General features: G+C 37.2%; 1 protein-coding gene across 1 annotated transcript in view; it reads right to left on the bottom strand.

The window, feature by feature from the left end:
* MET (MET proto-oncogene, receptor tyrosine kinase) overlaps nt 1-17,052 on the bottom strand; it is a 153,691-nt gene extending 136,639 nt beyond the window's left edge. Inside the window, exon 1 of the mRNA XM_027845025.1 lies at nt 16,821-17,052. The gene's annotated coding sequence lies outside the window, so the exon portion shown is untranslated. The remainder of the gene's footprint in view (nt 1-16,820) is intronic.
* Between the last annotated feature and the right edge of the window lie 10,777 nt (nt 17,053-27,829).

Below are 27,829 nucleotides of genomic sequence, written 5' to 3'. Positions count from 1 at the left end.
AGAGTCTGACAAAGAAAAGATGTTCTAAATTAATTGGGATCTTTTATTATACAAATAAAGTTATTGAAGACACTTAAATGTAGAAGACTCACTAAAGAACCAAATAAGTTAAAATTGGCACATACCTAATTAGCGTGTGTTTTATTTAATATGATCAGTCAGTAGGTCTCCATGGGCAGCTCTAAATTAGGTTTCTGAGTTTTTATACAAATGTTTCTTTGAGAGAAATCAATACAGTCCTCTTCTGACTCCTACACCCTTTATTGCTAGACCATCTCTCCTCTCTTCCTATATACTTGAAAATCTAAAGGAGGCCAAACTTCTGACATGAGAAAAATCCCAATCTTGCATTGTTTAGCTGTGGTATGTGGTACAGGTCATTGCTAAACAGTGAGATGAAGAGGGCAAAGGTGACCTGAAGAGTAGGCTCCAATATTCTTAAACTAGTCTTCCACAGCTCACACATTGTTCACAACAAATATCATTGTCCTCTTAAGAATGATTGAAAAACATGCCATTTCTAGGCAACAGTATCTAGTGAGCACTTTCAAAAAATCATTTGAGGTATCATGGAGATCCTGTTCAGAAAACACATTGAATTGTGGGTGATTTGATTAATAATCTTTTAGCTCTATTAATAACTTGTAGTTCAAAGAGAAATCTTCTATTGTGTTGAAAATTATGAAGGCTGACTGCCACTGTTAAGAAAGTACTAAAAAGCTATAAATATTGTAGGAGCAAAATGTCTTCCTTATATCTTAGCCCAATGCATGCAATTTTCTTGAATACTAATTTTGTGCATGAGAACAAGAATCCCCCCCTTTTTACTCTAGGACATCCTAATTAACATGTTTTTGCATATATCTACAATTCAAATTTGAATAGCCCCATTCTATATTTGTAAGATAACTGCAACAACTGCTTTCAGTTTATTCAAACATAAATGTTTAGAATTGAGCACAACTGAATTATACAGGCATAGTTTTGAACCACTTAAAGGAGGTACAATAGGGAGGAAACTGGCACATTATTAACTGATAAATCACATATTCTCCTGAGTTAAAAAATCCTTCCACATCTATGAAACAAAATATGATGCCATGCTGGGGAAACTGTTCTTCTCTTTTTTCCCATGAGTGATCACCCTCATGGCATACAGAAGCCTGACTTTCCCTGTACATCCCTAAAATAGAAATTGTCCCAAGTACAAGATGTAGTCAAGGAAAACCAGACAAAAATTGGAGTTGTCCCTAGGCATTGGGGGTACCAAGTGCCCACATTAAGAGAATAATTACCCACAAAATTATTTTCATTAGTAAGATAGTTCTTTCTGAGTTTTAGTATCAGCTTATCCATCTTTCTTTGAAACCAATATAATATCTTCAAAGTCAGCAAACAATCTTTTTCTCTGGAGTGAATTTGATTTACTGTTTAACAGTTAACAAATAAATTTGGTGATAAATTATATGTGCATATATATACATTCCTATAACATCATTTAAAACAGTTATAATACTTTGAGAGGAAAGAATAGCTAATTATGAACACATTTGCTTTTTGAATTCATATTTCTTAGATGAAAATAATGTGGTTTTAAGAATTTTTGAAGAAAAGTAATACACACATATATAATGTGTATGTTTGTGTATGTATATATGTATGCATGTATGTACAAACACATACACACATATATGTATATAAAATTCCCAAATTACTGTGCCTTCAGTGAGTAAAGGATTAAATAGAACTTTTCATGCATGATGAATACATGTACTGAGCATAAACATGATAGAAAAATAACTATAATATTTAATACGGCAAAGAAGATTGGACCTGGCATCAAAAAGAACTGGACTCAGGTCTTAGCTGTGTGGTCATGGGTAAATCATATCTTTCAATATCTACAAACTATTCTTTAAGACTATCAATTATAGAGGAACTGCTGATCTGAAATAGTAGAGGGACTTAATGCACTGAGAAATTTCCTACACAAATGAAATTGGGATCATTATGGGTTCAGATCAAAAGGATAAGGAATAGGGACTGAACTGATCATTTCATTGGTATAGGAAACCACCAGATGTGGAAACTGCCTCTACTAGTGCATGTTGGCACTATCTCTGCAACACATAGTCTCAGGGAATTGCCTAGAGCATCAAGAGGTTAATTGTCTTGCTCAGGGTCACATAGTATGTATCAGAGGTAAGACTTGAACCCAGTTCTCCTTGTCTGTGAGGACACCTTTTTATCCACTATGCCATGATGATTTTATACATATACATATACATATAATGTACACATGTATATATTTGTATATGTAAACCACAGTTATACATATATATATGTACGTATACATGCACGTATACGGGTATATACACATATTTAACACACATATATGTATATATGTGTATAAATACATATATATGTGTATGGAAAGATAGATAGAATTCAGTAAGCACTCTGAACTTTTTAAACCTTATTGACTCAAAAGGTTGGATACAGCCAAAATCAGACCTATGTCTATATAACTGGTCAATTCAGTGAAAAAACAAAGTTTATCTTCAAAAAAAAAATTCAATCAGTTATTCCTTTTTTATTTTTATTGGTTCAGATCAGCCTATTTGCTGCCAAGGAGATTATGTAAGTTGAAACAAGGAATACAAACAAGAATAAAATTCACTCTGATATAACACTTGCCTTTGTGTACTCTGCCCAAGGAGAATATCTAAACAGGCAGCAAGGTTAGTCATCATCAAAAGGCTTAAGCAATGACAAACCCTAAAATTACTCATCATAATCTTCACATTTGTCATTTCTGTTGGCCTCCACAATAATGATGACACTGGCATTTTATCATTTTACTTTATTTTAAATTGCATATATTATATATATATATTTTCTAAAATCTTTACACTGTGTAATTTTAGATACTTTATGGACATCTGTGGGGATTGGCTTTAGAAAAACAAAACATATGTAAACAGATGCCATTTTCTGAGTTTTGAGAAAATCTGTAGTCTTGAGTTGCCAAAGAAGCGAAATGCACATAATAATTATGGAGTAGGGAAAATAAAAGTTCCTTCTTTAGAAGTTATAAGGGAGTTTGAGTATTCAATAGCAAGTCCAGTAATTAATTTAGAAGTTTGAAATAATATTCACGAGTTAATTCATCAACTTATAAGGTGGTTTCAAGTGCTGTCACCTTTCTTTGTCTTTAATAAAATTGGGGTTTTATCTGCACTTTTCTGATGTGACCTACAGAAACATATATGTAAATATATACATACATATAAACATATACATATAAATATATATTTGTTAGTTGTTGGAACATTAGTTCCAACTAGTTCCAAATAAACTAATTAAAAGTGAAATTTAAAAAAATTTCAATTTTGGCATTACCGAAATTAAACCTGGGTGAGGTCTATAATATTTGATTTCTACTCAGCTATAAGTCTTATACTTATACTTTGGTTTTGTATTTCATTAAATATAACTTACTTTAATTTCCACCTTTGACACCTATACAAATAACAAACATCTTAATCCCAGCTTTCAGGCCAAAGGGTCCAGCTGGGACCTTCATGATTCCATTTGTCTGCATTACTTAAATTAATCAAATAATCAGATTTATACTTCACTTTCCTTTATATATATGCCAATATTGGGGCTAGAAGGGAACTTAAGAGGTCAAGTTCAACCCTCTCATTTTACAGAATGGGAAACTCAAGGATAGCGAAGTTAAGTGATTTGTCCAAGGTGATTGAGATTTGAACCCAGACCCTCTGACACCAAATCTAATGGTCTTTCTAGTAATACTATATTACATCTCATGTATATGATTCATAATTCAGTAGTCACTTAATAAGTGTCCAAAATGTGCCAGGCACGTTTCTAGCTGCTTGAGATACAAAGACAAAATAAAATGGGCTCTATCATCAAGGAGCTTACATCCTATTTGGAGAAAACAACACATACACAGAAAATTGAATACAAAATATATACCAACTAAGCAAATGGAAAGAAAGGAATAAATGAGAAAAAAATGTTATAGAGATAGAATTAACAAGACTTGACAATTGACAGAAGAGGAGAGGTAAGAGAGAGTGAAAAGTTGGTGATAAGTTTGAGTTCTGAACCTGGTTTACTGGAAGGATGATGATACCTCAAAAGAAATCGAGAAATTAGAAAGAGAAGTGTTTATGGTTTATTTTTAGAGAAAGATAATGAATTTTGTTTTGGACATGTTAATTTTGAGATTTGCATGGTACATCCATTGGGAAATGTCTGATGCAGAACTGGAATTCAGGAGGGATTCTAGGAATGTTTATTTTTTTAAAATTTCATTTTTAATAGAGTGTGTGTATATGTGTGTGTGTGTGTGTGCATGCATGTACACATGTGCTAAAGACTGGGTTTTCCTATCTAATTCAGGTTGGAAGTGCAGGGGCAACCGATGGGCCCAGTCCCATCCTGGTCAGCATGGGAATTGTATCTACTCTATTTCCAACCTGGGCTGGTTCACCCCTTCTTAGGAACTTAGTGGTCTGACATTCTTGGAGGCTCACCATATTAACACCAAACTTAGTGTGGTTGCATGATTGCTTTAGCTGATTTAATCTCAGGACTCCTGAGCTCAATAGATTTGATAGCATAATCCTCTCTAGTAGCAGTGATTATAGTAGGGCACCACCATGCCTGGCCATGCTGTTTATGTAGATATGGGGACTATATGCACAGATATGATAACTGAACCTATGGTAACTGATAATTGGGGAAAGGGAAGGAGAGAAAGGTAAGAAGGAAAGAAGAGGGTCCAAGAGAGATACTTGAGGCACACCTCTAATTTAGGGGTTGGTACATGATAATGTTGCTGCAAAAGATACTGAGGAGTAGCCAGAGACATAAGAGAAGTGGAGAGAGTATCATGAAAACCTAGAGAGGAGTGAATATTCCATAGGAAAAGATGTTCAATAATCTTATCAAACACTGCAGACAGGTCAAGAAGGATATGACTATGAAAAAGTCATTGGATTTGGCCATTGGTAAATTTGTAAAGAGAAATTTAGATTGAGTGATGTGATCAGAAGATAAAGGTTGGAAAAGCAAGAGGTGAGGAAGTGGAGGCGTGAGTGTGAATAGCTTAGAAAAAGCACAGAAAGTGCATTGTGCTGTGAAAGGGAGGAGAGATGTTGGATGAGAGCTTCAGGGGATGGTAGAGTCAAATGAAGTACTCTAAGGATGGAGAAGATATGGACATGTTTGTAATCAATGAGAAAGAACACAGTAAATAAGGAGAGATTAAAGATTAGAGAGGGATGATTGTGGGGGCAAATCTGCTGAAAGAGGAGAGAAGGGATGGTACTAAGGGCACAAATAAAGAGATTGGACTTGTTGAGGTGAAGGATTGTCTTTTATCACATATTGGAGTGAAGAAGCAGAGAAACAGGAATAATATCAAGAAGCTTTGAGAAATATAGTAGGAGACAAGTGGGAACTCAAGGCAAGTGACCTCTATTGTCTCAGTAAAGTATGAGTTGAGGACCTTGACCAAAAGAGAGGCTGGAAGGAATGATGTGGGAGGTTGGGTAAAGAAAGAAGGTAAGGTTTAGAACAACCACTGTGGGGAATTCAACATAGAATCATTCATGGAAGTATAAAAGTATTGCCTTCTGGTAGTGAGAACCCAAATAAGATTAGATAATAGAGATTTGGAGTGGTTCTAGTCGGCAAGGTTGTATCTGCAATACTGTTCAGCAGCATTGTGAGTAAAAGCTATGAAGGGAGATCATGGGAATAATCCAGGGATGGCATTTGGCAAGGCATAGGTAATGACAGGACAAGGAAGCAAGGGATTTGACAGCAGATGATGAAGTAAAATTGAATTGGTTAAATAAAGGTTCAAGAGCAGGAAAGGGACGTGCAGCTCAAGCAGAGCTGACGTGCTGGAAGAATTCTGAGCAATCGAATTACTAGAGATCATGATGTAGATACAGAGCAGGACTGGAGAGGAATGAGGCACAGGGAGATCTGGATTGCTATTAATGGGTTAACTGGTTGACATGAATACACTCTATATTGATATGCCTCCTAAGCCACCCACACCTTTTTATCCTGGTTGGGTCTTGTCTTTGCCTTCTCATAAATCCTATATACAGGATACAGCAATTGTGCTGAAGGTCCTTCTCTAAATCTTTTAATATTAACTGAGTACAAATGTAGCATTTGACTAGCCTGCCTCCTTTTCTCATCATACACTGCTTGGATGACATCTTTTAGTCTGCCTCTCATGTACAAGTTGTCATTGATAATTTGCTGCAATCTCCTTTGGCTTCCACTGCTGTTTCTGTTATCTACAATTTTAATTCTAGCTGTATGACCATGAGTACAGTTTCCCCAGCTGTAAAAATGAGTGTAATAATACTTCTACTACCTAACTCACAGGGTTGTTGTGAGGAAACCTATTTGCAAACCTTAAAGAGTTAGATACATGAGTTATTAAAATACCTTTTGCTGTTGTGCCAAGAATGACAATCATAAAATAATTATTTAATTTTTATGAGATTTCTCCAATTTTGCCTTTTAAAGAGAAACATGATTTTTCATTTGCCAAGCTGTAAGACTCCTTAATTTAATTGAAATGCTTTTTAGTTCTTATATAGATATTGAAAATACACACATGGGGGCAGGAAAGTGGCATAGTAGATAGAGCACTGGCCCTGGAGTCAGGAAGACCTGAGTTCAAATGTAGCCTCAGGCATTTACTAGCTCTGTGACCCTGGGCAAGTCACTTACCCCTGACTGCCTCCAAAAAAACAAAACAAAAAAAACCTCAAACAAACAGAAAATACATACACATATGTGCTTATTAAGGTAGTTTTGGTTAATTACTGAAGTGAGGAATACTAACATAAGTTCAGCAAAAAATTTCAGACTGGTAACTAAAATTAGATATGTAAATACCTAATGTAGTATGTATAATCAAATGTTGGATAAATGCTTTGATGAAGATATGCACTAAAGAATATTCATTTTGAGCATTTAAATATAGAGAATGCCTATTTTTAGCCAATGATAATACAGAAGCTTTTCCTTCTCCCCAAAGAGTAACATATTTGGCAACAATAGAACACAGTTTTGAATGTGCAAGGTTGTCTGACATCAAAATCAGTGTGGAAACTGGGAACCCCAGACTTAATATGGCATCAACAAGTGTTACTCCCCATATGTCATCATTGCTTCATTTAAATGCAACTTTATTTCATCAAGAAAAAAGGACTTTGTTGATTTTGAGAAATAAACTATTCATGTCCTTTTTAACTCTCCTTATATTTTTATGCAGTATTCATATGGGAAGTACAGTTACCAGAAAAGACGCATGCACAAACAGGAAATCTAGCTTCAGTAAGAAGGTGTTTTTCTTCACACAATAGAGTTCAAAGATGTGTCATCATGTAATTTAGAGCTAAAAAGCAAGACCACTATTATTGTAGAGCACAAAAACCCTGCACATTATAGCAGTTTACAATTATATCTCGACTTCTAAGCCTGTCAGAACTTGTTAAAGATCCCAACACATATGACCTATCTTTTTCTGGTTCCTAGTTTTCCATCAGTCAGAATGTTAAAGTGTTGGGGTGGTAGGATGAAGGCAGGCGTGATGATGAGGCAGATAGAGGAGGTAAATGAATTTTTGAAAAGCAAATGGTAACATTTGCAGATTTAGTCAAATTGCTTTTGAAATCCCTTACTATTCTCAGTACTGCTTTTTGTGAGAAAGTAGCTACCTGGCAAAGAATGAATTTCTATAAATGTCATGAATTAAGTTATATGTCCTATTTTTGAAATTTGTCAAATCAGGTCATTGATTCAGAGAATGCATGCCAAGACATGGCAGATGAACCTTTATGCTACTGACATTAACAGGAAGCATTTTGGAAAAGTAGATTGACAAATATATGGACATAGGTCTTATATGGCAGTGGTTACATATATATTTTAAACAACAAGCCACAGCAAAACTCAGTGTTGTATAAAAATATTTCCCTGGCACAAAATAAATGGGGGGGGAGAGGAGAGATGATTATAATTGAATGCCATTGAGAAACAAAGCCTTTAAAAATACTTAGATTTTTCCTGTCACATCAGAAAAACTCATTAGCACTCAGAGGAAAATCTATTCTGCCAAGGAAAGAACCTATCTGATAATCATTTAGTTGCATGATTTCCGACACAATTCAAACTTTTGGGTGATCCTGTTTACAGAACCCAGGCAATAAGTAAATTCTCATTTTCAGAAACAAAAAAAAAAACAGTCCTTAAATGGTTTCAAAGATTTCTTGGACATCAAAGTGTTTAGAGAGACATACAGTTTATGGGTAATGATTTAAGTTTAAGTGCATCAGAAACACATGGATTAAATTTCCCTTAAAAGACCCCTAGGTTTAAAATTGAAGAGCCAAAGTGCCGGCCAAAACACATGTTGGGGCCCAGCAAAGCCAAAACATGTTTTTAAAGATAGTTTGAGTTGTCTTATAGACCCAAAGCTTGGCTGGGTTTCCCTTTCCCTTCTGATTAGGAACAGAAGGGTGCAACCTATCTGCTGCAAAACAAACCAATTTACCTTCCTCTTTCTCTGACTGGTGAAAAGTCAAGCTTTTCAAAAAGTCCCTAATCTTTTAATGTACTATTAATTCTCTGAAAACAAATTACTTCAAAATTAAGAAACCATTCCTTAAAATCTTTTTTTAATGACTAAAAAGTCCTCTTTTCTCAGTCAATCACCTGCTTTTAGTTTTGACCTTGGATCCTGGGTGCTATCTTAAACATTGATTATCAGAGGCAGTAAGTTCATTTTCAAAACAGGAAGAGGTCACTGATGTTAATATTCACAGTACTTCATGATATATTATTTATTTGCATTTAAAATGGTAGGAAGAAATACAGTACATAATCTTCCTCTCCAACACAATGGTCTTCCTGAAGACAAGCTAGCCTGGGCATTTTGAGGATTTTTTAAGACTAAAGGAAACAAGTTAGCACACAACCTGTGTGCTTTTTATTCCTTGGAAAATAGATTGCCACAGTGATTTGACTTATTTAAAGACACTTGAAACAAGCAAGGCAATGGAAGTCTTGAATTTCAGACAAGAATAACTCCTTGAGAGGATTTCAGACAGCTTTTTAAAGCTAGGGAAATGTTACAAAAAAGGAAGATTCACCCCAAATATGAGAACTTGGAATATAAAATCTAGACATAAACATGTAACAGAATTAGACACTTCTGATACTTTAAATAATTGCTTCAATTTGAGAAAAAGATAAATAGGTTACATATTAAGAGCAGTACAGGGAACTTAAACTTGATATGAGGCACATGAGCTTATATATTTGGGTACTCAAGGAAATGTCTCCCAGGATTGAAATACTATAGAATAACTTTTATTTTTTTTTTAAACTTCAATGAGCCTATGATTGTTTTTAAATGGTTAAGCTAAAACATTGTTACAGACCGATTAGAACACATCATAGGAAGGACAGCAAGCACTTTAGCCCTATATGCCATTTGGTTAAGCAATCCCCTCAGGGCCCTACTAACTGGTCTAGACAGAAAAGAAGGGGGGAAAGAGGAAGAAAAGGAGTGGAAGAAAGTAAGAGGAAAAAGAGAGGCAGTAGTTTGTTGTTTTTAAGAAAAGGAAGCAACAGATAAAAAAAGAGAAAATAAAATGTTTAATATGGTGGACAGTGGTACAATGGCTCTGTTAGCACTAAGCTGCCTGATTTATAAGAAAGGAAAATATTAATGATAAGGTTATAAGTGTCTCAATCCAATCTCACTTGGCTGGGATTTCTCTTTGGCTTATGAAGAGACTAAACATTTGGAGAATGGAATAGTGGCTCTGGTGGTTTGGGGTCTTTGAAAATGTAGCCAGAGGATATTTGTTCACTTCTTTCACAACCCAAAAGCTGAGAGTGAGTGTGCCTCAGGCAAAAATAAGCCTATCCCACTCCTACAATCCTGATTTTCAATATGGGACTAAAGAGCAACAGGAATCCTTGATCTCATTCCTAAACCATACGCACCCTGACTCGACTCCCATCTAATCTATAGTGCTTGGACTGTACAATATGCCAAGGGGCAGAGAGCGAGAATGTTTCAAAATTGTAGCACAACAGTATATACCAGTTGAAACATGATTTTCCAAGGGATACTTTTTCTAGTCTCTTTAGTGATATGAGCACTAAGATACACACACCTATTAACATATATACATACATACATAATTTACATATTTTATAGCAAATAGTCATATTGTTGCAGTAAATGAAGTAAAAAAAAAACCCAGAAGCTTCCACAATCCATGTTTTTGTACAGTTTTCATGGTCACTAATGACAAATGACACATTTCTGATTATGTATTATTATAAAAATATATTTTGTCAGCTCACAATGTTTTCTCACTTTTCAGCTCTGCTGCAAATCCCATACATATGATTTTCTTCCAATTAAACATTTTACTGCTTATAAAAATGCTCTCTTTATTTAACCCCTCAAAAACCAATTATAGTCAGGTTTTACTGTACACTTTTATTATAACCAGTTCCAACTGGGATGTATTAACTAAACTGTAAAATACAACTAGAGAAATATCTGAGTTCCGTGCCTCTGATACTGTGATAGAGTACAAAATTACTCATGGCTCCTAAATTGATAATGGGAGCAGAAAGCCCTCCACATACAAAACTGTCTTCTGGCCAGCTGTGCTACAGATAGTGGATGTGAGAGAAGTGGATATGCCCTTTTCAGCTTTTCATTATTAGCTAGTCCACAGATCTAAATCTATCTCCAAATAGAAAAGGCCAAAACTTATCAACTTTATTGATGCTCAATGAGAGATAGTATGATACAGAAGAAAGCATATTGAGCTGAGATCAGAAGACCTGTGTTGTGCTTTTCCTTCTCCTTACCACTTAGTCCCTGTGTGGCTGACCTGAGGCAAGTCACTTAATTTCTCTGAGCATCAGTTTCCTCTTCTGCAAAATGAGAGAGGTTCCCTAGATGACTTCTAGTCCTAATCTTATGATCCTTTTCAATATTTTTCTGGATTCATGATTTCATCAGTGTAGGAAACTTCCATCGAGGAAATTCCCTCAGTCAATGCAGATCAGTTACTGTTCTGCAATTTAGTCTTAGATAGTTGCCTGGGAACACTAAGAAAAGTTATGTGCAAGAAGTGGGCATGCATCCGGATTTTCCTGACTCCAAGGGTCAGCAGTCCATCTACTATGCTGTGCTTTCTCTCCTGTTGTGCATTTGTATCACATGAGCTTATGGCTAAGTGTAGTTCTTGTTATAAAAATGCCTTTTTATCAGTTATACAACTTGTGAAACATCTTCCTTTGCATGAACTTTAGCCTTCGGAATAGCACCAAATTAAAAAAAAAAATCTAGTGTCATGTCTCCAGAGCACTGGGTGGATCCTTTGTGGAATATTCATGTGAGGATTTGGACCAAGAGTTGCACAGGATAAGAAGGTAGGAATGGATTTAACCTGGGGAGGGATTATTCTCATTAAGGAGATTGTAGATCCGTTGAAATGCTGAAGGTGGGGGGGGGGGGAAGAAAAGGGAACAAGCCTACTATGGTGATAGAGGTGACTTATCCAGGGTCACATTGTTAGTAAGTGAGATTGGAATTGAACTCAGGTCTTCTAGACTGCAGGCCAACACTATCCACTGCACCATCTAGCTGCCAAGAATAGCAACTATAGTGAGTTTAAGAATGTTAAAATTAAGAGTAGCTAGGTGGTGCAGTAGATAGAGCTCCTGCCTTGGCATCAGGGTGGACCTGAGTTCAAATCCGGCTGCAGATACATGACACTTATTAGCTGTGTGACTGTGGGCAAGTCACTTAACCCTGATTGCCTCACCAAAAAAAAAAAATAAACTGATCTACACATCAGTACTTTTCAATATAGTTTCATGCTATTTCACCTTTAAATTTCCTAATTTTAACATTCTCTTCTTTTTTTTTGTTGGTGAGGCAATCGAGGTTAAGTGACTTGCCCAGGGTCACACAGCCAGTAAGTGTCATGTGTCTGAGACTGCATTTGAATATAGGTCCTTCTGACTCCAAGGCCAGAGCTCTATCCGCTGCGCCACCTAGCTTCCCCTTAGATCAGTTTTTTACTTCCAAGTGATAATCTAGGATCTTTCACAAAGAAATCATTTGAATCACTTGCCTTATTTTTAGACATGGGGGGGTGGGTTCAGGAAAGGAAACAAGCATTTATTAAGCTCCTACTATGTGGTACGCACTGTGCTGAGATTTTTACAAAATTATCTCATTTAATTGATTATTTATTGATTGATTAGAAAGGTATACAACATATTCTGACTTATCTCTGAGTTTTTTTTTAAATGAAGTTTCCTAGTTCATCATGATCCTATTCAATCAAACAAATATTTAGTGAGTGCCTACTATGTGCAAGCCTCTGCCCAAGGTGCTAAGGAATATATAAAGAAAAATGTCAGTCTCTGCCCTCATGGAGTTTCCAGTAGGGGAAATGAGACATGGACCAAAAAGAAAACAAATCAAAACCAAACCAAAAACCAACCCCAGTACACTGCAGGACAGCAGATGACAACATAAATATACAAGTGATGTGGTTCACACAGTTAGTTCACTTAGGCTAGTTCGGATGAGGGAGAGGCCAAACATTACAAAATATATAGTGGCTGGCAGTAGGATATAGTAAATAGCTGATTGCACTAGGAATCAGAAGACCTGGCTTCTACGCCTGTATGTCACTTATTCCTTGTGTGCCCCTGAGCAACCTCTCTCTGGGTTTCAGTTTCCTTATCTGTAAAAAGAGTGGGTTGGACTAAATGACCTCTGACATTCCTTCCAGAGGAAGTAAGTATCTGAGCCAGCTAGGCAGATAGAGCACTGGGCCTGGAGTCAGGAAGACCTGAGTTCTAATCCTGCCTCAGACACTTACCAGCTGTATGACTCTGAGCAAGGTACTTAACTTCTTCCTTAGTTTCCTCAACTGTAAAATGGGGATAAAAATACCATCTACTTTCCAGGGTTGTTGTGAAATACAAATGAGATAATATTTATAAAGTGATTAGGACAGAGTAGGCACTTTATTAAAGGCTTATTTACTTCCTTTCTTAATAGTTCCAAATCTATTATACTGTATTAGGTATTGTGAATTCCATACAACAATGAAAACCCAGATCAAGTACCTATCTCTATTATGTCTCTATATTTGGCAGTATGTCATAGTAGAGAGAGCGCTGGTCTCAAAACCAAGAACATATGGGTTCAAATCCCACCTCTGAGCCATACTAGATGTTTGACCCTGCATAAGTCACTTAGCGTCTCAGTTCTCTGGGCAGTGTTTCTAAGACTATGAATTGCAGAAAAGGTGCCAACTTGTTCTGATAGAGTTTTCCCTCATATAGGAATTCCCTATATCAGTGAAATCATAGGTATAGTCCCTATCTTATTATGTGTTAAATGATTTATCTACATTAAAAAATATCCCATCCCTATTTTTTTTTTTGCATTTAGGATTATTCTAAATGCTTACCTACACTGAGCATTCATAGACAAGATTCTTTTCATTTTGCAATTTGTGATTGTTCCCAAGCCATTCTATTTTTATATTACAGTTATTTGTGTATGTGTCATATCCTTTTCCTAGCCAGGTCATATCCTCCTACTGGTCTGTAAGCCCCCTGAGGGCAGGTATTGTGTCTGTCTTATCTACACTTTCTATCACCTCTAGTGTCTATCACTGCATTGGTATTTAATATTATATATTTGGAGAATAGGAATTTGAATCCTATAGTCTGTTATTTACCATTATAGCTAGATTAAAAGATCACTAAGGATAAGAACTTATCTTTTAGATCCCCTCCCCCTGTCAGTCTAGTAAGCTATCTGGCACACACTGTGCTCAACAAATGTTTGCTAAATAAAACTATGCAAAAGTGTGACTGGCTAGGGATTCAGATGCATGCAATCCACTCTACCACAGATTGGGGTTAACTAGAGAAGAAAGTCGAAGTCAAAACATTCCTGCCTAAAGTGACATTAGTTAACAGTAACCTTTATTATTCATTTGCTGCTGTTATTACCTTCCTAAATCAGCTGATGACAATCTACCCTGTCATAGAGAAAGCCACAGAAAAGTCGACTAAATCACTAAGGTACAAAGTTCCTTGGCCTGGGGATTCCTAGATTTACCTTCTTTCCCTTTACAAAGGAAACAACTGGAAAGCTAGAAAAAGCAGGTATGAAAATGCACTCTGTCACATGAAGGCAGTGCTGAAAAAGAAAAAAAAAACTGGAGAAGATTCTGGAAAATGGTAGCTAGTTTTGATGAATGAAGGGACAGGCAGTATCCAAACCTGAGGTCAACAGAGAAGAAACTGGAAGAAAAAATGAGACTGTTGGACTTGGCAGAATCTCTGACAAACCAGAGCGCCTGAGATGAAGATGTATAGAGAGATGAGTGATAAGTAAATAGTGCTAAATAAAAGGAATGAAGCTAGGATAAACAATATTAAATAAAGCTTACTCTTTTCAAGTTCTGTGACTACTACTAGGTTTCAGTCAGGCTGCAAAGGCCACCCTCAAGCCAATGTGCTCATTCTTAAAGGAACCGCTCCTTCTGAGTTATTCAGTTTTACTTTGAAAGAAAAAATGAGATTGGAGAAAATAACATTGATTTGAGTTTAATAGTTTTTCTACCAAAAATATTACCATTTTAAAATGGATCTCACTTGCAACTAATGGAGTAATTTCCCATAGCTTTCTGATTCTAGGCTTAAGTAAAAGGAGATATAGGATTATATATTAGTAAAAATAACAGAAGAAATGATAGGTATAAAAAGAAATAACAGGATAGCCCCTTTCAATTCTTTCCCCTTCCAATTTTATGCTTTAGCAAAGTGGCATCTTTTCTTTTGGGGAATAAATAGTCCTGTGAATATTAGCTATGAACATTTATTCTAACTTGGTCTACTTGATTTGGACCCTTTTGATCACTCAGATAAACCTATCAATGTTTGCTGAAGGCATGCACATCTAATACAGATGTACCCCTATGATGTTGCTTAAAGGAACAAAGCAAGTCCTACAAAAGGAAGGTTTTCTATGGAAAGCAAGCTACATGCGGCAGCTGTCAGAAGTAAAAGAAATTTAGGTTAACAACAAATCTGTTGCATTTTAAAGTTTTGAACAGAATATTATCTTAAGCACCTATATGTTTTATAAAAGAATAGACACATTTTGGGTACTGTGAAAAGTTCTAATGAATGGTATAAAGGGTCTTGAATTGTCATCCCACAATTTAAAAAGCATAACTTATAAAAACCCTGCATATCAATTAAGGATAAAAATACAGAATATGAATACAAATGTTCTTCAGTTCTCGACTAGATCTGAATATGGAAGTTTCTGTGCTTAGATAAAAGTCAATAAGCTTTGAGATAAAAAGAGGAAGGCTATATATCTGTAAATAATCCAGGCACCACTTACACTGTTTACATAAGAGCACAATTCATGTTCCAGTAGCACAGAAAAACATGATGTGCATCATTTTTAGATAATCACTCTGCCTAAAAAAATCCGTTAGTCAGCCATAACAGTTTTGCTGTAAAGGAAAATAATGTTTTATTGAATCCATTTGCATGGCAATATGCATGTGTCTGGATGATAGAAACTAAAAAGTAAGCCTTCAATGCAGTGTTTAAAATGTGATCATTTCTTAAAACTAGGGAGAGTAATCTAGAGTTCAATATATTCTTTGCAATGTCAGTTTTTACTATCACCTCATATTCAATGCCCATCATATCTTGACAATTAATGGATCCTGATTATTTTGCCTAAGAGAGTTGACAGTATTTCATTTTGCCAGAGTGCTCCTTCAAACATAAAACTGTGGGAAAAAAGGTAATATACACCAGCATAACTCTTCATGCATGAGCATGGGAACAGTTTCCAACTGCCAAATTAGTAAGTGGATTTTTTTTTAAACCTAAAAGGTATGGTACATGAAACCCAGCCTTGATATAGATTTCTGTGCTGTAGAAATGCTCGGTGGAATTCCTTTCATTTATAAAATGCACAAAGTACCTGTCAATTATTGGAACAGTAACCATCTTTCTACCAATACCAGCAACAGTTGCCTGAATGCTAGCTATAAGCAATTTCTCCTTTCCATATTCTAAGCAATGACATAAGGTATGACTGGAGACTGAGGAATTACTAATTGACACAAATGTGGTCTGCTGTAAAGAAATGAACAATTAGGACCCACACAGAAAGGTGTACACATGCACCTGCCCTTTCAAAGAATATCAAATCATAGTTTTGATTAAGGAAGGAGTCAGCTTTGCCCAGATATTCCCAGGATCGCCTGGGGTCATAGTGACTGCATCCCTTTGTAAAGGCTGAGTCAGATCACCAACTGAAACTTATCTATAGCGGTGGTATATACGCACACACATACACTTCATGGCCTCTCTCCCCACCCATAGGTACAAGATCTACTCCTGAGTCATTCAGGGAATCGTCCAGGGTGTCATCACCCCCCTCCCCCCGAATGGTAAAAAACAGTTTTTGCTTTCACCTTCATTCTGACAACATAACTTTAGCTTTTGACAACGAAAACTCTTCTCCCTTCCCCTCCACCCTCCTCTAGCGATCCCTCTCCTTGCCCAATTCACCCACCACTCCTGTCTCACAAACAAAGAGAAGGCGCTGGGGCGGGGGTGTATTTCGGAAGAGAGGTTCAAGTCTTTACCTGGAGGTACCAGCGTCCGCACAGAGAAGCAGCTCAGGGGGCAAAAGACCACCCGCAGGCGTTCACCCCGTCCCCTCCCCCCCCTGCTTTCGCAGCTGTTCAGCTGTCGTCCCGCATCTGGATTCCTCAGTCAAGCTGGTGTCCGCTGCATCTGGACACAAAGGCGCTCGGGGCGGTGCGGAGGGGAGGGGGGTGCGGTGGGAGAGGAGGTGAGCGGCCCTCCCGGGTCACCTGGCAGCCGTGGCACAGAGCGAGCCAGCAAGCGCTCCTCCCCTCCTAGGTGCCTGGTGTCTGCTGCGCTGTGGAAGCTCCCGAAGGCAAATCGTTGGTGCTAGGGCTCCCTCCGCCCCTTTCCACATGCGGTCCTGACCTGCCCGTGACTCACCCCGGCATCGGGTTCCGCGTGCGCGAGTGTGCGCCTGTGTGTGTATATGTGTGTGTGTGTGTGTGTGTGTGTGTGTGTGTTCAAGAGGGGCGGGGAGGTGCACTGTCCAACATTCCTCCTGCACGTGCCCCTTTTACTTTTCTCTCCTTTGAGGCCCAGAGCGCTGCAGAGGTGGGCGCTAGTGCTGTCCAGACTCTGCTCACCTCCTGGCTACTTTGGGCTATCCTTTTTCCTCTTTCCCAGTAACCTTCAAGGAAAAGCGAAACTTTGTGGGTTAAGGAGTTTTGTCGTTGCCTCTTTCTCTTTCCTCCTCTGTTTCTCTCTCTCTCTCTTTCCTCCTCCCTTTTCTCCCTTACCCACCTCGGTCGGCTTAGAGTTAGCACAGCTGGTAATAGGCAAGGTTGAGTCTCCCCCTCCTGGTATGCTTGTTGAGATTGCTGACAGAAGATCTCTCTCTCCCTCTCTCCCTCTCTTACTGTCTCCCTCACTCTCCTCTCATCCCCACTCCTTCTCTGTCTCTGTCTTCGTCTCAGTGTCTCTGTGTCTCCATCTCTTTCCGTTTCTCTGCCCCTCTGTCTGTCCGTTTGTCTCTCTCTGCTTCTCTCTTTGTCTCCCTCTTTCTGTCTGTCTCTCTCCCTTTTTGTCTTTCTCTGTCTGTCTCTCTCCCTCTCTGTCTCTGTCTGTCTCTATCTCTCTGTCTCTGTGTCTGTCTGTCTGGTTCTCTCTCTCTCTCTCTCTCTCACATACACACACACTCACACACACACACACACACACACGCACGCACACACACACACACACTGCCCTAGGAATAAGCCAAACAAGGCTTATCTCTCTAGTTTTTCCCAACTTTTCCGTTAGCAGTCCAACGCTGACCTAGGGGAGGGAATGGGGGTAGGGAAAGATTTGGGCACTACAGAAACAAGGAATTTATTGTCCAGGGGGTGGTGGATAGCTGAGTTGTTGCAATGGTTACATTATGCAACTCTTAGCCCCCACTGTAATAACTCTGATTTCAAGAAAGAAGAACAACATAAGTGCTTAACCCAGAGGAGACTCCAATTTCTTTTATTTGCCTTCTCAGCAAGAAAACAGGATGATTAAATAACTAGGCAAATACCAATGAATCAGAAAAATGAAATTAAATTGTCCACTAAAATCTTCTGATTTTTAAACTGTGAACTTAATTTCCACTAATTGTGCAGTTGTGTCTTCAGTTTGCATGCTTGATAAGAAGTATGCAAAAGTGGACAGTGCATTGTATGTGGAACCAGATGACCCTATCTCTTATCATTTAGTACCTTACAAGTCAATTAGTCTCTTTGGACTTCATTTTCCTTGTCTGTAAAATGTGTGGTTTGGACCAGCCCTCTTTTTCAGCTCTAAAGCTATGTACCTATGGTCTCTAAATAATATTTTATCAATACATAAAGAAGGACCACCATTTGTCCTTCTGTAGAGAATCTGGCACTCATCTGGTGAATGAGGAGGGAATTAGGCAATAATATTAATGATTGAGATTTGTTTTCATCCATCAGTGTTCAACAGTGGAAAACTTGTTGGATTTCAAGATAGAGGACCTAGTTTCAGTACCCAGCTCTAAGAGTCACCAGTGTGACATTGTTGGACAAGTAGTCACTGTGTGATTTCTCTTAACCTTCATTTTCTCATCTACAAAGTAAGAAGACTGGACTAAATTACTTCCAAGATTCTTTCCACCTCTAAATCTGTGATACTTTGATTTAGATTTAAATTCTAGGTCTCCAAGGGAAAAAAAAATGAATTCTTATACTTTGGTAAGTGAAAACTAAACACCTCTCCATGGAAAAAAGACCTCTTCTTCACTGGCAAGGAAAGAAATGGTTGTATGATATTTGTACCCCATGCCTACCTCTGATTATTTTTTCCCTCCCTTCCACTACTCTCTTCACTGAAGATCATTAAAGAAAAGGAATTCAAGACATAGATTAAAAATCATTTAGGAATCTTTAGAAAGATGATGGAAATTACATCCATAAAAGTTAATAATATCTTTACTTGTATAATGATAACACATACAGCAAGAACCAGTGATTTCATCATTGGGACCTTCTATTGTGTGAACTTAGTTGAATAACTTGCCCAGGATCATATAGCCAATAAGGATCAGAAGTGGGATTAGAACCCAGGTCTTCCTGATTCCAAACCCAGGATTCTATCTGCTCTGCCAGGCTGTGTGCACATGTGTGGAAGCACACACACACACACACACACATACATATTTGGTTTTTGACAACAAAAACTCTTCTCTTCCCCACCTTTCTCCCCTGTCCAGTGGGCTGTCTTCTTGCTCAATTCACTCTCCCACAATTCACTTTTCTCTTACAAACAAAGAATGGCAAAAGGGGCAGGACACGCACTTACCCACACACCGCCCCACACACATACATTTGTAGTATATATACACACACAACAAAAATTGAGGTAGTTAGACCCCTTCACATAGTGGTGTTAAGTAGTGATACCTATTTTGTAAAATAACTGCGATGTACTATGTTTCTTGAGTCATGTTTTGAAAACATGATTTTACTGAGTATAACAAAAAATTTTTTTTAACAATGAACCATGGTATAATAGGATTCTGACTATGTTACATTGGTAGACTTTTTTTGTTTGCTGTTTTGCAAAAGGGCATATTTCAACCATAATATAATATAGGGTCCTATTAGAGTCAGAATGATTCAAATGAGACAAAGTAGAATTGGCTTTGCACGTACATTATTATCACAGAATAGGAAAGCCTGTCTCTACATAACTATGAGAGTCAAGGCCAATAAACAATGAAATCCTATTTGAAATTTTCCTAATACATTGAAACCATAATTGTAAAATGACTATGATTAATATTTAACAGCATTACCTTATTAGTTCAGTTTAACTAACAGGGTTCTATATCCATTAATAGGCAATGAATAACATACTGAACAGGCTATAGTTGCCCGAAGGTAAGATCAGAGATCTTTCTATTTTGTGGTCTCCATAGCAACATACTAACTAGTTTCATTGCCTGTATTATATAGTTGCCTAAGGTTTATATACATAGACTTAGCAGGTATTTTGAGTTTCAGTGCTAGTGTATAAATGCAAAAGAATCAAATTACAGTTAAAATAATAGAAATAGAATATGGAGATGCTAATTAGGGAAAGGGCAAGGGAATAAGCATTTATGTAGCTTCCTACTGGGTGTTAGGTACTGTGCTAAGTGCTTTTATAACTATTATCTCATTTGATCTCCACAACAACCTTGTAAAGTAGGTGCTATTATTATCCCCACTTTACAGTTGAGAAAACTGAGGTAGACAGAAGTTAAGTGACCTCCCCAGGTTCACATAGCTATTAAGTGTCTGAGTTCAGATTTTCACTCAGGTCTTCCTGAGTTCTGACCTAACACTCTATCTACCTCATACCAACTGCCTCTGGTAAAAAAAAAAATGTATAGCATAACCCATAACCAGTAACAAATTTCAGTACTGAAAATATGTTTCTAGTATTCTACATTTTTAGCATGTGTGTAACTAGACAATTTCCATTTACTAAAAATGAATGACAAAACTATAGTGAGTTATTTAAAAAAAAAGGAAATCTCCATACACTAGAGAGTGTTGAAACCAAAATGCATATCATTAGATTGAAAACTCCTTGAGGGCAGGGACTGTATTTTGCCTTTTTTGTCTCCCCAGTGCTGAGCATAGTGCCTGGCACTTAGTAGGTGCTTAACAAATGTTGATTGATTGATTGTTGTTTCCCTTTGAGATAGACTTTGCCAGAAGAGAGGTAGAAACAAATGCCTTAGTTCCATAATTTGGAGTCAGAAAGAAATAGAAAACTTGAAGAGGAAGCATATAAGGTGAGTTGTGGAAGTCATGCAGTCCAATGATGGCCTTGCAGAAATTATCCAAGATGGAACCTCTCTGTAATGGTGTTATTGGGGTTCATGCCATAGATGACCTGACTAGAATAACTGCAGATAAGAACAAGAAAAAGTCACCTTTCATGGGACTTCTCTCTGTAACATATAGTGTTATACTGTTAACTACTACTACTACTATACTACTACTACCACTACTACTATACTACTACTATATTACTACTACTATTACTACTACCACCACCACCACTACTACTACTACTACTACCACCACCACCGCCACCATCACTACTACTACTACTACTACTACTACTACTACTACTACTACTACTACTACTACTACTGTATTCATCTTGAAATTGGTCCAGTGGTTGATTCTGATCAGGAAAAGGGAATAATAGCAGGACCCTCGATCTTTAAATATATTGATCACGTCCTTTCTCCTTCTCACTGTGCCAAAAGATGGGGTTCTATGGGCATTTCTCTGGTTTCCATCACAGGTCCAGGTCCTATTCCTTATGCTATATTTGCTTGTATAATGACTAGAATTTTGATTTCATTGATAGATGGAATTCTTGGATGGGGAAATCCCTATCACTGCAGGTGGGCACCTTCTCTGCAGATTATAGTCTTGAGAGCTGTCTAGAGCACTGACAAGTGAAATGACTGTCCTAGGGGCAGACTCAGAGGTGGGCCTAGAACTCAGGTCTTCCCTACTCTAGGACCAGCTTTGTATCCTGTAGTATGACACCATTGACAGGACTAAGGGGGAGTCAGAGTACCTGGGTTTGAACACCAAAATCCAATACCAAAATTAATGCCTGTGTGACTTTGGTCAGGTGTCTTACCTTGTAGGGGCCTCAGTTTCTTCATCCTTAAAATGAGAGGATATATTTGATGACCTTTATAGTCCCTTCCAAGTGTAAGTTTACAATTCTATGAGTGTGTCTTGCTTATTCTTTTCTCTTCTGGACTGAACATAAGCCCTTCCTTAGAGCATAATGAATACTATGTAGGATTTTACTATATGGGTCCAAATAGAAACACAACTGACATTTATTTAGTGCCTTGAAGTTTGTGAAGTACTTTACATGTACAGTATCACTCTAGCCTTACAATAAATCTGTAAGAGAGATACCACAAATATTGTTATCCCCATTTTACAGGTAAGAAACCTATTTTCAGAGAGGTTGTGACTTGCCCATAGTCTCACATCTAGTAAATGTGTGAGGTGAGATTTGAATCTAAGTACTCCAAGTCTAGGACTCTATGTACCATATGACACCATTTTTCTTCTAAATCTGGCTTCCGTGAAACCCAAATGTAGGCTAGATACATATTTTCAGTATATATTTTTTTTTGTCACTGCCTGGGCAATGCTGGGTAAGTCCTTCCCTTCCCTTCCCTTCCTTTCCCTTCCATTCCCTTCCTTTCCCTTCCTTTCCCTTCTCTTCCCTCCTTCCTTCCTTCCTTCCTTTCTTTCTTCTCCTTCCTTCCTCCCTTCCTTTTTTCACTTTTATTTTATTTTTTCTTCTATCTTTCCTTTTGTCTTCTTTATTTCTTTTTCTTCCTTCCTTCCTTCCTTCCTTCCTTCCTTCCTTCCTTCCTTCCTTCCTTCCTTCCTTCCTTCCTTCCTTCCTTCCTTCTCTCCTTTACTCCTTCCTTCCTTTTTCATTTCAAAAAAATCTTATTTTATGGGTGCATCTTATGTTTGGGGTCAGCTTACATTTATATCTATATGCCATACTGGAGAGGTGTAGTATGGTGTAGTGCTTAGGGAATTCACCTTAAAGTCAGAAAAGCCTAGTTATGACCCTGGGCAATTTGTTTAACCTCTCAGTGTTCTAAGAATATAAGCTGCAGAGAAGGAGTCTACTTGCATGAGTAGAAGGACTTACCTTGACTGGGTGTTCTCAAAAGCAATGAAATTACAGATTCAATTGCAATCCCTATGGTATAAAAAGTATTCACATGACTACTTTTGAAGTAAAAAAAAAAACAAAGCAATCCTATAGAATATAAAGAATGCCTGCATATGATTAGAATTAAGTTTCTTAAGTAAAGGCTTTTCTGATTATTTTCATAAGTCAGTTATATGTGGTTGAAGTTATAAAAAGTAAAGCCTATATTTTAAAGTTATAATCTCAAAATGACTCTATACTTGTAGTATAAAGACCTTGGAGTTTAAAGAACTTAGTTCTGTTGGTTGGTATCTGGTTAACTTGGCAAGTGACTTCTCCCTTCTGAGCCTTAGCATCTTCATTTGTAAAATGGGAATAATTGTATTACAAACTATCTGCTTTTTGGGATTATTGTGAGAAAAACCACAAAAAAATCCATGTTTTTATCCAGTTTCAGTGCAAGGTGCTGGATTGATATACTCTTGGAATGATAGTGTTCTGTGGTCAATCAGGAAGAGTATAGGTAGAAATAGAAAAAAAAAAATCTTTCCACCCTTAATAAGGTACTTCCATTTCATTAGGGATTTAATTCATTTTCCTGACCAATCAATTTGCATTCCTCTGCTGAAGCTATCTTAAAAGATACTGTGTTTGGGAAATGGTCTGGTGTCCATTAAAAGTTAGGTAGTTGCTTTTCAGTTTCTTAGAGAAGAAATTCTAGGTCATGGGTCCATCTCACTTCCTGCTTTCCTTTCTCCTCCTTTTCTCCCATCACAAATGCCCTTGGTATCAACATTGCTATTGGGGGTTAAGCGTGAATCAGGCCAGTACCCTTTTAGTTTAGGGATGATGCCGGGAAGAAGTGAGGCACTTGTAGGTCATTGAACAGTTAACAAAAGGAGATTTATGTAGCCTTAACAAGTTCAACAAGAATACAGTAGGGAAAGGAACAAAGATTTATTAAGCATCTACTATATGCCAGGCAATATGTTAAGCACTTTACAAATATTATCTGATTTGATCGCTTAGCTTTTACAGATGTGGCCTCTCTTTTCTCTTTAAGGAAATGGGTCTTCTCAGCAGGGCAGGGTGTGGTGACCTGAGTAGTCTTCAGTCATTCATCAAGAATGACGTGCACCGAGGCCTGGGCCAAAGAGGCACAGCTTGAGCCATGCCCCACTGATGGGCTGATCAAGTCCTGGTTTTGTTGGTTTTGGGGAAAATCTAGCCTGACATATGGTGGGGGTAGGGTGGGGAAGGAGGAACCCTGGCAGATATTGATCTTATCACCACTGCCACACAGATAATATATACTGTTAGTTATGCCATTCAACCAGGGGTGACCATGACAGGATTAGATAGATGGTAGTGGTAGGGCTGGTTTCCAACATAAGCCTCCATTACCCAAGCTGTCATTCTAGCTTCGGGCATTCTCTTTAGGTTAGTAGGGTAGAATAAGGGGACATTTAGCAGTGAGGAATGACTCATATTTTGCGCCTTTTTTTGGATGGGTTAGATAGGAGCCAGAGTGGCTTAGGCTGAAAGGCAATTATGGGGCAGAGCAGGATGATGGTATAACAGCTTCAGAACTGCACTGAATTCTGTGGGACAAAAAGGAATAACAATTTTCCCTCTGCTTTTTCATCATTCTTCATCCTGATTGCTTTTTTGCATCTGTCTTCTCTCTCAGGGACCCTAAGGAGGGAAGGGGACAAGAAGAATAAATGGAGAAAAAGGAAAACATGAAAAATTAAGAGAGGAGGCCAAATTCCTTGGATGATGTTCTGGAATGATTTTTCCCTGCACAGAAAGAGTAGATTAAAGTTTATTGTTGTTCAGTCATGTCCAACTCTTCATGACCCCATTTGGGATTTTTCTTGGCAAAGATACTGGAATGGATTGCCATTTCCTTCTCCAGATCATTTTTCAGACTGAAGCAAACAGGTTTAAGTGACTTGCCCAGGGTCACACAACTAGTAAATGTCTGAGGCCAAATTTGAATTCAGAAAAAGTGAATCTTCCTGACTTCAAGTGTGGTGCTCTATCCACTGCATCATCTATCTAGCTGCTAGTGGTTTAAAGTTACAGGTCTCTAATAAAGAACTGCAATGATGACCCTCCTTGCTCTTTGCCTTTCCCCCCAAATCTTTCCTTTCTCTTAACAGCCCAATTCTAGCTCCTACTTCTCATTTTTCTGTCCTTTATCCTTAGATGAGGAAGCATTCCAGGAAAAAAAAGGTAGGAAATCTACCACTCATACACAGCACAAACTATTTCAGGATTTGTTCATTCATTCCATCTCTTCATCTAAACCCTTTGCTACTAAGACTAGAGATAGAGCCTAACTGGAGAACAGCTCTCAGACAAAAAATAAATGTGCTTTCCTTGTTGACCAACATTCCTTTCTGGATCATGCCCTTCAAAGATATTTGCACACTTGATCACTGTGTAAATTCTATTTCTTCCATCAGCTTGTTAGGTGTTTTGGGGGTAAGTTGCTTAACCCATGGCTCAGTTTATGTATGTATAAAACCAGTTTTACAGGATAATGAAAATGAATAAAAATACAAAAGGCTAATCAAAAGTTTAACAACCACATTTTATAACAAGAAGGGAACTGTCTCAGTGGTTTAAATTCTCTTCTTAAGGAAAATATCCCATTTAATTCATGATGAACCCTCCTCCGTTCAATATTGTATTTACAAGACATCTATTTCAGGAAAAGCGTTCTTGTGTGTGATTTAGTTTAGCTATTGACTTAGACATATCTGATTTCTACATTTTCTATTCTAGTAAGGATAATGAAGACTTTGTGTTTTGGATGAGTTGACCATGTGTTTCAGAGGAGGGAGTTTCCATACCAGAGAGTTCCCACTTTTATGAAATCATAGATCTAGACCCAAATAAAAGAATAAGGAATTGTTAGGATTGTTGGTGGTCGTATGGCCAAAAATTAGCATGAGGGTTCAAAATATACCAATGTAACATCCAACTGTCAAAAAAAAAAAAGATTTGAACCTTTTCATTGTTGGTCTTAGTGCCTCTGGAAATCAGGTAGTTTGGAAGGTACTGATCATTATTTGCTCTGATTATCAACTGAGTGCAATATATTTAGAAATATGAAAATGCTATTTGGTATCTAGTTAAAATGCTAGTTAATGCTAATTAAAGGGCTAGTGATTATATTTCACTTAGAGAATCAGCCTGGAATAGTGGATATAAGTCATGAATACTTGGGTTTAATTCCTTTCTATCATATACTGGTAGTTTTTGATCTGTGTTGGTAGAGACAGTTTCCTCACCAGGAATTTTTAATCCAAATAGTATCAAACTCAAGTAAAAAGGACAGTCACTAAACCTTATATAAGGATCCCTGCTGCATATTGATTTAGAAAACCACATATTAATATTATTTATATTCTATTGAATTTTAATTTATTTTGTTAAATATTTCCCAATTTCATCTCTGGTGAGCTGTACTGGAAAGTGTTGCCATGTTTCCACACTTCTACCATATGCCAATGAAATCATAGGTATGGACAAAAATAAATAATAATTTTACTTTCATTCACTTTCTTCTTTTCTTTTAATAACCTCAGGATATATCAAATTGTTGTTCCTAAATTTTCCCAACACTCAAGAAAGGTGAGTAGCAACCTCAGATATTACCTGCCTTATAAATAAAGAATGGAAAAATTAAAGCATAGAGAGGCTATGCAATGAGTCAAAGGTCATTCAGAAAGTAATTGTTGACACAAACTGCCCAGACTTCCCAGTTCAATGACTTAACTACCACAAACATACTCAATTTACTAGGAGTAAAAAAAAAAAAAAAAAAAAACAAAACCAAAAAGTAAACCAAAATACTCCCTAGGAGGAATAATGTTAATTTCTAAATATCTCTAAATAATGTTAATCTCTAAACATAATTATTGTCAGTACTAATAAAATCATGCTTGTAAACATTTATTCTGTTCTTGAAGGAATGTACCAATTAAACAGAAGTGTGTAATAACTATTCACATCCCTGAACTAGGAAAAAAAATAAAACAAATCCTTTTATAAGCATACTCTTTAATGCTTAGTATACTTTAGGATTTGGTCTGAGCTGCCAATAATAGGTATTAAAGCCTCTGAGTCAGCCCTGGCATAATGGCCAGAAAGGTGGACTCCCAGTCAGGAAGACTTGGATCCATGATCTGACCCCGATGAACACTGGCTGCATAATTCTGTGCAAGTCATTGAACCTCTCAGGGGCCCAAGGAAACTCTCTAAGAGTAAAAGTTGTACAGTAGTTGTTGATCTGCATTGATAGAGGAGGTTTCTTTACAAGGCGTCTTCTAAACCAATGAAATCACGGATCTGGACCAGATACACAGAAGTATATACATACATATGTATATGTATATGAATATACACACATATACACATACATACATATACACATACAGACATATATCTGTATTTACACATATTCATATATAGCCACTGCATGCATGCATGCACACATACACACACACACATATATATATATTCTTATGTATATATAGTCTCTGATATCTTCATGCTATCAAATGAATTTTCACTCTAAAGAAGAAACAGATGCTTCTGTTTTTTATTTTTATTCTGATGTTAATATAGTTAGCACTGTGTCTACACAGCATGAAAAGAAATGGAGATCTAACAGTTTTCTCTTTAACCAAATCAATGTAGACAGTCAAATCCGAAAATGTAGGACTCCAAATTGATTTTGGGGGTCTTGAATTGGCTGTCTTGGCTATCAACATTAATCCGATTAACCAGATGATTAACCAAA

The sequence above is a fragment of the Vombatus ursinus genome, unplaced genomic scaffold, assembly GCF_900497805.2.
Source record: "Vombatus ursinus unplaced genomic scaffold, bare-nosed wombat genome assembly UNPS02014946.1, whole genome shotgun sequence".
Taxonomy (NCBI): Eukaryota; Metazoa; Chordata; class Mammalia; order Diprotodontia; family Vombatidae; genus Vombatus; species Vombatus ursinus.
This window is presented reverse-complemented; position numbering and strand designations above follow the sequence as displayed.